This window comes from Phalacrocorax aristotelis, chromosome 1, assembly GCF_949628215.1.
Source record: "Phalacrocorax aristotelis chromosome 1, bGulAri2.1, whole genome shotgun sequence".
NCBI classification, from domain to species: Eukaryota; Metazoa; Chordata; class Aves; order Suliformes; family Phalacrocoracidae; genus Phalacrocorax; species Phalacrocorax aristotelis.
In genome coordinates this window covers 212,078,395-212,090,566 of record NC_134276.1, presented here as the reverse complement: position 1 = coordinate 212,090,566, position 12,172 = coordinate 212,078,395, and the positions used below count along the sequence as shown (strand labels likewise).

Sequence of the window (12,172 nt, the reverse complement as noted above, 5' to 3'; positions counted from 1 at the left end):
GCACTATATGGCAAACTGTCAGCAGAGGGCAATAACAGCTCACATCTTGAAGCAACTCCTGGTTAATGTGTTAGGCCAGTCCAGCCAGTGTTGTTTTCCTACTTGATGACTCACTGGAATGAGCTCCTGGCTTAAACAGGCAGGTCTCTGAACAATATGTGCGAGAAAGTACTCCTGGAAGTCATGCAAGTCATGGGTCTAAACTCTCTTCTCCCCCTTTCCCTGCAGCCCCTCTCTCTGCATCCTCACTGATTACGTTGGAATACCAGTTGCAATCCGATACTCAAGGCAGGCAACTCAGTACTAAAGTCTAGGAAGATCTTTGGAAGCAAGAGGAGAGCCTGTCCTGCTTTAAGAAATACACCCGTGAGAAATACCGATGCGTTTGGGGACCTGCACCATTCGGCAGAGCACAGTTTAGGAAAGCCTGGTTGTTCTGGCTTTCCTGGGGAGTTTTAATTTTAGATCCAAATGAGTTTATGTAGATTGGTAAGAGGTTCTGGGGGGAACAAGTGATTCACAAAGACATTCCAGGAGACTGGATTGGCAAGCCAGGCAGGAGAAGTGAGCAGAGTGTGACAATTGTGCTGTCATGTCTCAGATTTTCAGGAATAGGTAGCAGCCCAGAGGATGGGTCTCCCAGCCAGAGTTCAGCCTGCCAGGATCTCAGTGTCACCTCCTTAGCAGGTGAACTAAGTGACAACATCTCTTCTCTCTGTGACTCAATTTCCCCACCTATAAAAGAAGTTACAAAGTTCTCTGTGAGACACTTAAAGCAGTGAATGATAAAAACTAATCAACAGTGCTACTCACAGCGTGATGATGAAGTAATGCACTCATCACACTGCTGGGCCAGAGTCTGATGGGTAGAGAAGAAAAGTGCTGAAGGTATTTCTCCAGATGGGCTGTAAATGCCAAGGCACAGCAGGAACTTTTGAAAAGTAGAAATATTCTCTCAAGTCCTCTCCCAGCAGGAATAATATTCGAATTGTAATGCAGATGTCCTGCCAAGTCATTCCATCCCTCAGGGCAGGTGAACACTTTGCAAGAGTCTGCAGTGGTAATCATTAGACTATTGTAAATATTAAAGAATACAAATGCCAGGTGTCTCTTTATCTGAGCTTCAGCTTTACGCCTGGCTTCATGAGTAGTATGAAAGCATGACCACCCATAATGATACCATTAATAATATTTAGAATTTCAGGGAACACTTATCAGCCTGCATTAACCAATCCTCCCCCACTTCCCATACTGTAGAAAAGGGGTGGTGAGCAATTGCACTGTTCAAAGCCACCACGGTGAGAGAAGCCTATAACTTCAAACATCAAAAGAGCCAGTATACCAGGCTGTTCTGAAGCTGCAGAAGAATTCAAATAAACAACATTCAGTGACCAGCTCTGGAATGCAGTGAACCCAGCTAGGTCAACAAGCAGACTGATAAGTGTGCAAGGTGACAAGCAGAGTCCAGCCCAAACTAAACCTCCAGGAGCCGGTAGTAATGGGATAGAGGTTATGTCAGCTTTGTGCCTGGCAGCTTCTGGACAACTCTAACCAGCAGACTGAGTTGAAGATGCAGTTTAACGACTCCATCGTTTTTTACTACGAAGGCTCCACTCAGACCAGAGTCATCCCCGTCAGTCATGATTCAATGCCTTTTCCACTAGACAACCTTCAAGTCATGATGCAATGGCTTTTCCACTAGACAACCTTCAGTCCTGTTGTACAATTGTGCTCCTGCACAGCTGAGACAGAGGTGATCTGTGCCCTCATTTTCCTCTCTGCCACTTCTGACCCTTCTCTGACTCAGTGTGGAGGCTTAAACTGGTTCACACAGAAGCCATTTCAGATTATGGCCATCTGTAGCCACAGAAACTGAGCCACTGCCAGTAATAACACAGAAAGCAAGCAATTGAAACTTTGAAACAAAAAGCAAATGTTACCTCAGAGTGATAAGCAGCTATAATAACAGATGTGGCAAGACAGGATTCTAAGCCAAAAATGTGCTAAAGAAGTATTTTTGCAACCTTTTTTGAAATCTTTTCTTCAAATAAGCGTAAATGTTGGCTCTAGGAAAAAGGTACTGAACATCAGTTTTAAGGAAAGGTTTTTTTCTTCTTCTTAATTAAAAACTTACATCTTAAAGGGTTTAATCAAAAGTTTATGCAAGCATTTCATCTCTATGAGATGAAAAACACCCTATCCTTTTATGTGGACAGAGAGTTCCTGTCAAGGTGGTGGTTACATATAGGATACAAAAATAGCTGGTACCATAAGTATATAGGGGATGCCATTAAGAAATCAGGTGCTAATGAGACTGCACAGGGCTGAGTCATGAGTGCCCTGTGGCTATTCCATGCCAGCTCTTCCAGGAGGTATCTCTAGCAGCCATGAGTCAGATCCCTGCCTCTGTGCCAAACCTTCTGCAGGAAACTCCCTACAGAAAAGCTGGCAGGTATGTCCTTAAAGGCAAAGGAACCAGGGACTTCCCAGCTAAAGCTCTTCCAGCTGCAAGAACAGATCATAGAGGCAGCTTGGGGTGAGCACAGATAAAAGCAGTCTGAGAAGTCTCTGTACACTGGCACAGGCAGGAACCTGTCAGCATTGTAAAGGTACAAAAGATGGCTGTGAGCCAGTTTTGTTCCTGTTGGTCCTCGCATTGCTTTTGGCTCTGAGACTCTTGTGATCTTGAACATTCAGGCCTAGGGGACAGACTCCTTGCTGCCTGAATTAAAATCCTGCCTTCAGTTACCCAAGGCAAGGTTAATGACTATAATTTATTAAAAGGCCTATAATGGTTTGTTAAATGATGTTGAAAATGGTAGTTTCATGAAAACAAGTTACAAAGCATCCTGACAGACAAAAGGGTTGCACTGTACTTCCTTTTAAACAGAACAGTTACAAGCCATGCATTTGTCACCTCTTTTGGGCCATGAGCAATGCATTAACATGTCTCTACCATGTACACACACACGTCCTATGCCATACTATTTGCTGATGCTCCAAATACCACTGCATGATGGTTTCCTTCCCATCATCTGAACTCCATGGACTTCACAAGAACAGCACCTATAGCAGAGGCTGCATGGGGAGAAACAAGTGAAGCAGCTACAAATGTCCTCTCTCACTGCCACTTTCCTCCTCCTTCCTTGTGAGAAGCAGCAAAGCAGCCATAGGCATTACCTCCCAAGAGGCAAGGGCTAGCGAGAGAGGAGGAATTAGTGCCCAGGTGACCTCACCTGTTCTGTTTGTACTGATGTTATTCATAAAACACTTTTATAACTATTAAAGAAAAATTCAATATTAAAGACTGGCAATGTTGCTTTAGTATTTAGCATTTACAAGAGACCCTGCATGGCTGGAAGTCAAAAAAGCCTCCAGCATTCAGGTGATTTTCTGCTGTTCCCAGGGTCATATTCTCTCACTAGCCTATTGCAAATCTCCTGCTATCCAGTGTCCGGAGCTTAGGTCCCCAGCCAAAAATGATACTCAAGCCCAGAGCTAATTGTCTAAGTTCCTTCTACAGTTATAAAGAGAAAAAGAGAAATTAATGCTTCAAAAGATCAAAACACCTAAAACGCTGGGAGGTACCGAGCTGCCTAGCAGCAGCTGGTAGGGAACTGATGTCTTCGAGCACTTGACCTTCACCAGGGAACTCCTTGAGAGCCAGAGTCTGACGCATCGTCCGGAGCATAGGAATATTTCCAAGAGTAGAAACAGGGTCACTGTTTTCTTCTTGAAACCCACAGAAGACCTTAAAATAAACTTTTTAAATGTTATTTTACACTTATATATAGTGACTTTGCACTAATTTAAGGGCCTGAATATTGCTTTCATCTTGATATGAGCCCTTTTTGATATACCCTTCTTTTCAGCCAGGAATGCCTCTCCCATTCCAGTTTTAAAGGTGCACATGACAGCAGTGTCCTCACCTTAGAAACTCAGCCCTTGGTCAAGATCTGGCACTAATTGTCACACTACCTCTTCCATCTGTCTTTGCACAGCATCAAGAGGAAGGGGGCAGGGGGGCAGGTGGAAGGCAGTAACAAATGTGCTTTCATTCCTTTTAAGGGTTAGATTTCCCTTTTATGGGCAGATCTCTCAAATTATTTACTATCAGAGCCTAATATCTTTAATGGTACCTTCTTTTACCAAGAGAACAAATTATTCTGTAAAAAAGCCAGTTCTTTGCCGGTTGCCACTGCCAGCTGCATGCAAGTACAAATTACAAAGCACTCACTTAGATGAAGTGAATACTTCATTAAACAATTAAGCAATAAGGCAGAACAAAGGCTGTGGTTTCCAGGCCCTGTTCTGTAACTGTATCCTACAGCATTAGGAGAACCAATGCCCAAGCACAGGGGTGCAATTTAGGCTAGGATTATCCTCTAATAGCCCCGTCCTGTGGGATTAGAGGATCACCACAATAGGGAATTTTTTTATCTGTTGATGACAAGGTAAAATACTTGATTTGTCCTTGAGGGTCTCGAGGTGAGGATTTCCATCCCTCTTTCCTCCCTTCATCTTCTTGCTGTAATGCCTTGATGATAAGATTTTATCTCTGCTTTCACTTTCTGAACCATGAAGGTTATTCACCAGCCCAGTTTCTGTGAAGGTACAGTATGCAGAAATTCAGTTCTTAAGTGAACATCATTGAATCTCCCCAAACACAGTGTGGACACTCTGAATCTGAGTAACACTGAGGATGGAAAACATGTCAGCCCTGACACTGAACAAGGTTAAGTTTGTGCTGAAATTTTCTGTTCACCTCACACAGCACGTACATCTAGTGAACTTTCAGGTCAAACCGAGAGGAACCTACGGAGATAAGGCAGATGCAGGTTTAATAGCTGATAAGCAGAGATTGTTTGGATTGCAGATGAAATTTAAATGTCTAAAGCCCATCTACATTCTGCTATAGAGGTCTAAACCCCTTTCTTGATATAGTAAAGGCCTGATTCAGCTCGTAATGAAATTACCAGGATTTTTTCCACTGACTTGAAGCTGACCCCGGACAGAGCCCACAGCCCTACCAGAATGCCTTTCCAGAAGAGTTACAGAACAGCCCGGCTACCACCGGCAAGCCCTCCCCTCAGACATGATATATAAGGAACCCCTCCATGCTGTTCTCCTTCTCCATAAACCATTCAGTTCTGCTGAAACAGAAAATACAGCTCAAATGCAAAATACATCTCACTGTATGACAGGACACTCTGCCCTTGGGAACTGCAATTAAGATCATCCAGACTCACATCGCAGGCCAATGGAAGACCATTAGAAGAATTAACTTTCAGTTCTCACAGGAATCAAACCAGAAATTTTTTTTAAAAAATAAAATAAAATTAAAAAAACCCAAACCATAAAAACCCACAACAGTTTAAAAAGTTTATTTCTGAGTATGTGGATTTTATGCTCTTTTAGAATAAATCATCTTCTATATTTCTTTGATTCTACTTGCACTCCTCCCCTTTGGAAATAATATGTTTAATTCAATTCAGTGACATATGTCTCCATTCCCCACAGGAAAATAAGTTGCATCCATTTCAAACTCACTGACACTGGAAAATAACTAGCTCTCTATACTCACTGGGATGTATGGGAGAAAAAACTACCATTAAATTTCAGAAAACATAGGTTTGAAATAGTAGAAGCCAGGGAACAGCTACTAGGTATACTTTTCTATTGCATTAATGCTATAGGAACCTGCTAAAATCGGGCCACTTACAACCAGGTGCTGCAAAACCAGTAGAAGGCAGTCCCACCCCCTCTAAACAGACAAGACATGGGAAAAAGAAAGTATTTGCTCTGAGTAGGATCTGCTGAAGGAATAGATGAAGGACTAGATCCAATAAAGGGTTTAGGAGCTGAAACTAGAATTTAAGGTCAGCTGAGGTACTGAATACCAAAAATACACCCCAGCTCCCCTTTTTCTCCCCACAGCTGAACCGCAGATGAACTCTGAGGATCAGCACAACTCAGCAGGCAACCTCTTACTTTGTAGAGTTCTCCTCATGCCTGCAAATCTTGTCTCAGCAGTGAGATGCACTAACATCAAAAGTAAGGTGAGGAGAGAAATTAGGTCCAACTTACTAGACAACTCACTAGTATGCCTTTCAGATTAGACTCTGGAGCCACCAGCAAGAAAGAGGGCCATGGTTTGATGGAGGGAGAAGGCAGTAGGAAGCCACAAAGGCAACATGGAGGGTTCTGGAGAAAGAGGGTGGGTCCAGAAGCACTGGTGGGGTGGGGGTGACGGTGGAAGGTGCAGTTGGAATGGCTTGGGGCAGTGAGATGGCCTCAGCAATACAGGAAGGAGATAAGGTTCTGAAGAGAGAAGGGGGCATGGTGAATCTGGGGATTCAGAAGGCAAAAGGAAGACTGTGAAGGCTGGCTGGAGAGAAGTTAATAACCACAGCTCTCAATGCCTCCAGCTCTGCTTCTATACAGGTACAGAACGGCACTCGCCACAGCAGCTTCAGGGCTATTTCTCAATTAAGTTAGAACATAACCTGGAAATGAGATGTTGTTCTGGCTTAATCACAAATAGGACTAAATGCTAAAGGCGTTCCTAGAGAGTGCCCAGTAAATGCTGACTGTTTCTGCTCTCCACAGATCCTATCTTGGCCTTTTTTTTACAACAAGTGATGGTATCTCAAATGCTTCTCTAGGAAGCGTCAGTCTAGGAGACTCAGTTGCCTCTGAACCATCAGACTGTTCAAACTCACTCCCACTTCCCACACACGTACCCTAATCACCCAGGGGAGGAATGGAAGTTGCTCTCTGCAGCTCAGAGGATGGGATTTTAAATGTCCCATCTTTTCTTATGAGAAAGTTAATGTTTTTAGTTCTTTTGGAGCCTGGGTCACCATTTTTGGAGTTCCATATTCCTGTCCCTATGGCAGTGGATCTGGTTTCAGGGGTTCCTATCTGTCTCCATCAACTTAAACTTTGGTTTTGTCCCATGACACCCTAAACCAAATGCAAAAATATCTGGGTTTAAAAAAAGACAGAATCATAGAATCATTAAGGTAGGAAAAGACCCCTAAGATCATCAAGTCCAACCACCAGCCCAACACTCCCAGGCCTCCTAAACCATGCCCTGAAGTGCCACGTCTACATGGCTTTTGAACACCCCCAGGGATGGTGGCTCCACCACCTCTCTGGGCAGACTGTGCCAATGCCTGACCACTCTTGCAGTGAAGACGTTTTTCCTAATATCCCATGTAAGCCTCCCCTGATGCAGCTTGAGGCCGTTTCGTCTCGCCTTATTATTAGTGACTTGGGAGAAGAGACCAACACCCACCTCACTATAACCTCTTTTCAAGTAGTTGTAGGGAGTGATAAGGTCTCCCCTCAGCCTTCTCCTCTCCAGGCTAAACAACCCCAGCTCCCTCAGCCCCTCCTCATCAGACTTGTTCTCCAGACCCTTTCTTTCGAAGGATACAAGTTCCTTCCAAAAATGTTCATAGAATCGTAGAACAGCCTAGGCTGAAAGGGACCTCAAAAGATCATCTGTTTCAGCCTTTCATGGGAAAGGGAGCCTAGCTGAGATTATCTAGCACCCTGTCCAGTCACATCTTGAAAACCTCCAGTGATGGGGACTCTACCATGTCCCTGGGGAGGTTGTTCCAGTGAGTCATTGTTCTCACTGTAAAAAATGTCTTTCCTACAAGTTCCTCTCCCAGTGCAAGTTGTACCCATTGCCCCTTGTCTTATCCATGTGGATCCATGTGAAGATAGAGCCTCCACCTTCTTTGTAGCAGCCCTTTAAGTCCTAGAATACTGTGATGAGGTCCCTCCCTGTGCCTCCTCTTACCCAGGGAGAAAAGACCTAACTCATTCAGTCTTTCCTCACAGGACAGGTTCTCCAGACCTCTGATCATCTTACTGGCCCTCCTTCAGACCCTCTCCAGTCTGTCTGTGTCTTTCTTGAATTGCAGAGCCCAGAACTGGAGACAGTGCTCTAGGTGTGGCCTGATAAGCGCTGAGTAGAGTGGGATGATCCCGTCTCTGCTAGTAATGCCCCTGCAGATGCAGCCCGGGATCCAATTTGCCTTTCTTGCTGCAGTGGCACTGCTGACTTGTCTTGAGCTTGTTGTCTACCAGGACCCCAGGTCCCTCTCAGCAAGGCTGCTCCCTAGCCACTCAGATTCTGGGCTGTGTTGGGCACTTTAGTAATGTTGTCTGAGGCGCAGGAGTGTTCACTTCTCTTTGTAAACTTCACAGTTCTTGCTAGCCACTCTTCCAGCCTGTCCAGGCGTTAGATGGCTCTCCCTTCTGACAGGTCCACCTCAGCACCCAGTTTAGTGTCATCAGCAAACTTGGTGAGGGTGCTTTCAATCCCATCATCCAGTGTTGAATAGGATGAGGCTTAGTATCAACCCCTGGGAGATCCTGTTTGAGACAGACAGGCATCCTGGCTTGTATCAGGAATAGTGTGGCCAGCGGGACTATTGGCCGGACTATTGGCCAGCTGAGGAAGCTGGGATTCTTTAGCCTGGAGGAGGCTGAGGGGAGACCTGATGACTTGGACTTGATGATCCTATAAGTATTTTCCAACTTAATGATTCTATGATTCTATGATTCTAGACTGCCAGCCTCAGTAAAGACCATTGATCGCCACCCTTTGTGTGTGGCCTGTGAGCCAACTTCTTACCCATCTCACAGACCACCCATCCAACCTGTACCTTGCCAGTTTGTCTTGCTTGCTTTAATCTAGATCACTACACAGACCTGACTGACAGAACCCCAAAAGCCATTGGATTGCCACGAGAGAGGCAGCAGTGACATCTGGGGTGGGATGTCAGCCTGCTGCAGTGTCATGGACAATTTCCAAATTTTTATAACTGTTTGTCTCACTGATTGGAAATTAATTTTGCCAGCTATGCACTGAAAAGCAAAGGCGTGCTGTGGCACCAAAGCCTTTCGTCAGCTCTAGCTGTAAGTGCCTTGCCAAAAAAAGGACATGGTCAGTCATGAGGGAAAGTTGTATAAATGAGTCATGAAGCGTATTTTGTGTGGATTACTGATTGTAAACAAGAGTAACGCTGACTGTACACTACTGGGTATTTGTGCAACACTTTGTACAATAAGCCATGATCTTGTCTTGAGGTTTCCAATGGCCACTCTTACACAAATAACAAATCATAATACAAGGTTTATCACAACAGCAAGTCAACTATAATGACCAGAAACATAACTCAACCTTCACTTTAGCTAAACCCTGTTTCTTTCATGGTTATCTCGTGTCCCAGTGCACATTTATTTCCTTTTTGTCTATCTGTTGCCTTACGTTCAAAATGTAAATTACCGGCTTTCTAAACCAGGGATTTTTTTGACTGCTTCACACAAGGGGGCTCTGAATTTTAACTGTGGAGTTTTCTAAGCCTACTGAAATTCAAATGAAAAACTTTCCATCATTCTACATGTTCTTTCTGACTGCTCAGTTCTACCAATTGCTTATCAAATCCAGGCCACATGCAGGTTAAAAAAAAAAAAAAAAAGACCCAAAATCAAAAGTTTGTGAAGAAAGTCCAGAAGAGATGAATAAGATCCTCTTTGCCCACAGTTGCTTAGTTCAATGTGTCTAGTCCCAGCTATTTGCAGTAAGAAATATAACAAGCACATTCTGTGAGAAGAAACTTGAATTTTGGCCTGTAACGCAAGGAAAAGGAATCAGATTGCCAAGAAGAGTTTTGCAAACATGGACTTGCTCTAGTGGCTCTGGTTTGGGCAGCATTTTCAGAGGGGCTGCAGATAGTGGCTCTGGTTTGGGCAGCATTTCCAGAGGGGCTGCAGAATGGGCTTCCCATACACTGGACTATCCTGGTACTGACAGCTGGGTATGTTGTGATGTTGATGTCACAGTATGACAGAAGTTAGAAGCGCACGTAAAATATGGTTTGCTTTATTAAGTAGCAACCAGAAATGTCAGTATCACATGTTAATTCATGATTAATGTTAGAGGAAGGAGATGCATGCCTGACATATTTTTGAACTGGTATAACAAGTTTTCACAGTGCAGAGGAGGGAGGTTCTTTGTAACACACAGTAATGGACTGTGTACTTGGAACTGCGCACCATAAATTTCTCCACCTTCAGGATAGAATGTGTCGACGCACAGTTGCTCTCCTGAAATAAAGTCAGTGCCAGGATTAGCAGTCGGTAATGTTGAAGAACGAGGAAAGAAGAAAAAACATACAAGTGATGATCAAAAGGACAAAAAACTCTTTCAGACACACCTGGGGTGGGAAAATGTCGACAGAGCACATTTTTAATGTAAGAGCAGACCTGATATTACAAGGTGCTGAGAGTAAATCATAAAATAAAAAAAATAACACCATGGAGCTGACAAAGCCCTGCAACTGGTAAGACCTTTTTCAAGGTGATGTCCTACTTAGCAAGGAAAGCTTTAACTCAGGCAGGGTGAGTTAGTGTATACTTACACATAATACTGTAAGAATAATACACTGAAGTTATCTAGCATCCCACACTGATGAATCTCAAAGCACTTTGCATATGGATATTGATGTTCCCACACTGGAAATTGGTAAAGTACACACTTGCTTTTAAGTATATTCTTGAATTAAATATGTTTCCCAAAGAAAAGTGTTCTCCTTAACCAGGGTCTATATGCTATATGTAGTAGATACCACACCCACTTTGCTCCTTGATGAAATAAGGCACTTTCCTCTCCTGTACTGTTGTGTAACAGATGTTACATGAGACAGCCATATGATCCTGTACCAAGTGGTTGGCAGAGCTGAAAATAAAAAATAGAGGTGGGATTCATCTAGCCTAACATTAGCAAGCTATAAAATAGGCCTCCAGTCAAGAGAGACACGTAGGACTCTGATCAGGCTCCACCTCTCTACAACCACTGGAGACATGTTTCTTCAGAAAGCGATTTGTCCAACCTGTCTTAAGCCAGTGGAGATACCCTATCTTTCCTCACTGTAGAATGACCAGACAGCTTAGATCAGACACCAGCTTTAAAATCACCCAAAATTACCTAAGGTAAATCTCTTTCTGGGACCAGCGTTTGCTCCCCTCCTGGATACCACTCCTGCACCTCTGGAAGATGCTCAAGATAGAGCTGCATACTGGAGATAGTCTTATCATTTCCCAGCCCTTGCTGACCCAAGTTGCATGGCTCCCCCTTCCCATTCTGTTACGCCATTTATTTGGGTAAGGTTGCATCTTTTTGAAGCACCTCCACCTTCCATACTTTGAGGTACATCCTGCTCCAGGAGTACTTCTGCCGCCGCAGCATGGGTAAGAAATAATGATTTCTGAGAACAGCTTGAAATTATTATAGCATAATATAAGTCAAATTGTTAATTTGATGGCTGCCATGGCCTTGCACAATGAAGGAGGGAGGGGATGTGATTACTCTGTAAATACCAGTGAGTATGATGACATATTAGCAATAAATAAGAGTACAAATAGGCAGTATTTGTTATTGTTCTGTAAAATACATGGGTGGTACAGATTAATAAGGCACACAAAATTCTTTATTTTTCCTCACTGACGACACAGGCTCAGGCTCAGGCTGGGAGCGTGTGGCTCGAGGGGAAGGCAGGGGAACGGACCAGTCATCTTTGACCCTCTTTTTTTTTTTCACCTCTTTTACTCTCAACATTTCACAGCAGCTCAGTGGAGGGACAAGCCCCGCAGACACCAGATCCAACGCAATTTATCCCTCATGATCGGGGGCTGTCCCAGACACCCTGATGGTTTTTACCTCAGGATTCTCAGCCTGAGCCAAAGGAAGCGCCTTCCCCCTGGCCCACTGCGGGCCGTCAAAGCACCCAGCTCACCTCCCTCTCCCCCCTCAGGAGCGGCTGTGGGGAGCCACGTCCCCCACCCCGCTCACACTGCTGTGGGGACACTGGGGAGCGCCCCTCAGCGGAGCCACCTCAGGCGGGCAGCCCTGCGGCCGCGGGGACACGCGTTTGCACCGCGAGTGGGGGGTGTTATGGGGCAGCCCAGCGAAGTCCCTCAGACCCGACCGGCCCTCGGCCGCCCGGGAGGGAGGAGTACCGGCCCCGTGCCCTGCCCAGAGGGCCCAGGACAAAGGCGACCGTCCCGCCCGGACTAGGCGGAGCCGTGACGGGGCACCGCTCCCCACACAGGGCAAAACGAATCAAACCGCCCCACCCCAGACCGGGGCAGC

The 12,172-nt window shown here is 44.8% G+C and overlaps 1 long non-coding RNA gene across 3 annotated transcripts in view; it reads right to left on the bottom strand.

The window, feature by feature from the left end:
* Window positions 1–1,274, bottom strand: part of LOC142051902 (uncharacterized) — a 32,461-nt gene extending 31,187 nt beyond the window's left edge. For all 3 annotated transcript variants that reach the window (XR_012658671.1, XR_012658672.1, XR_012658670.1), the window contains exon 1: window positions 814–1,274. This is a non-coding gene — a long non-coding RNA (uncharacterized LOC142051902). The remainder of the gene's footprint in view (window positions 1–813) is intronic.
* Window positions 1,275–12,172: the final 10,898 nt, after the last annotated feature.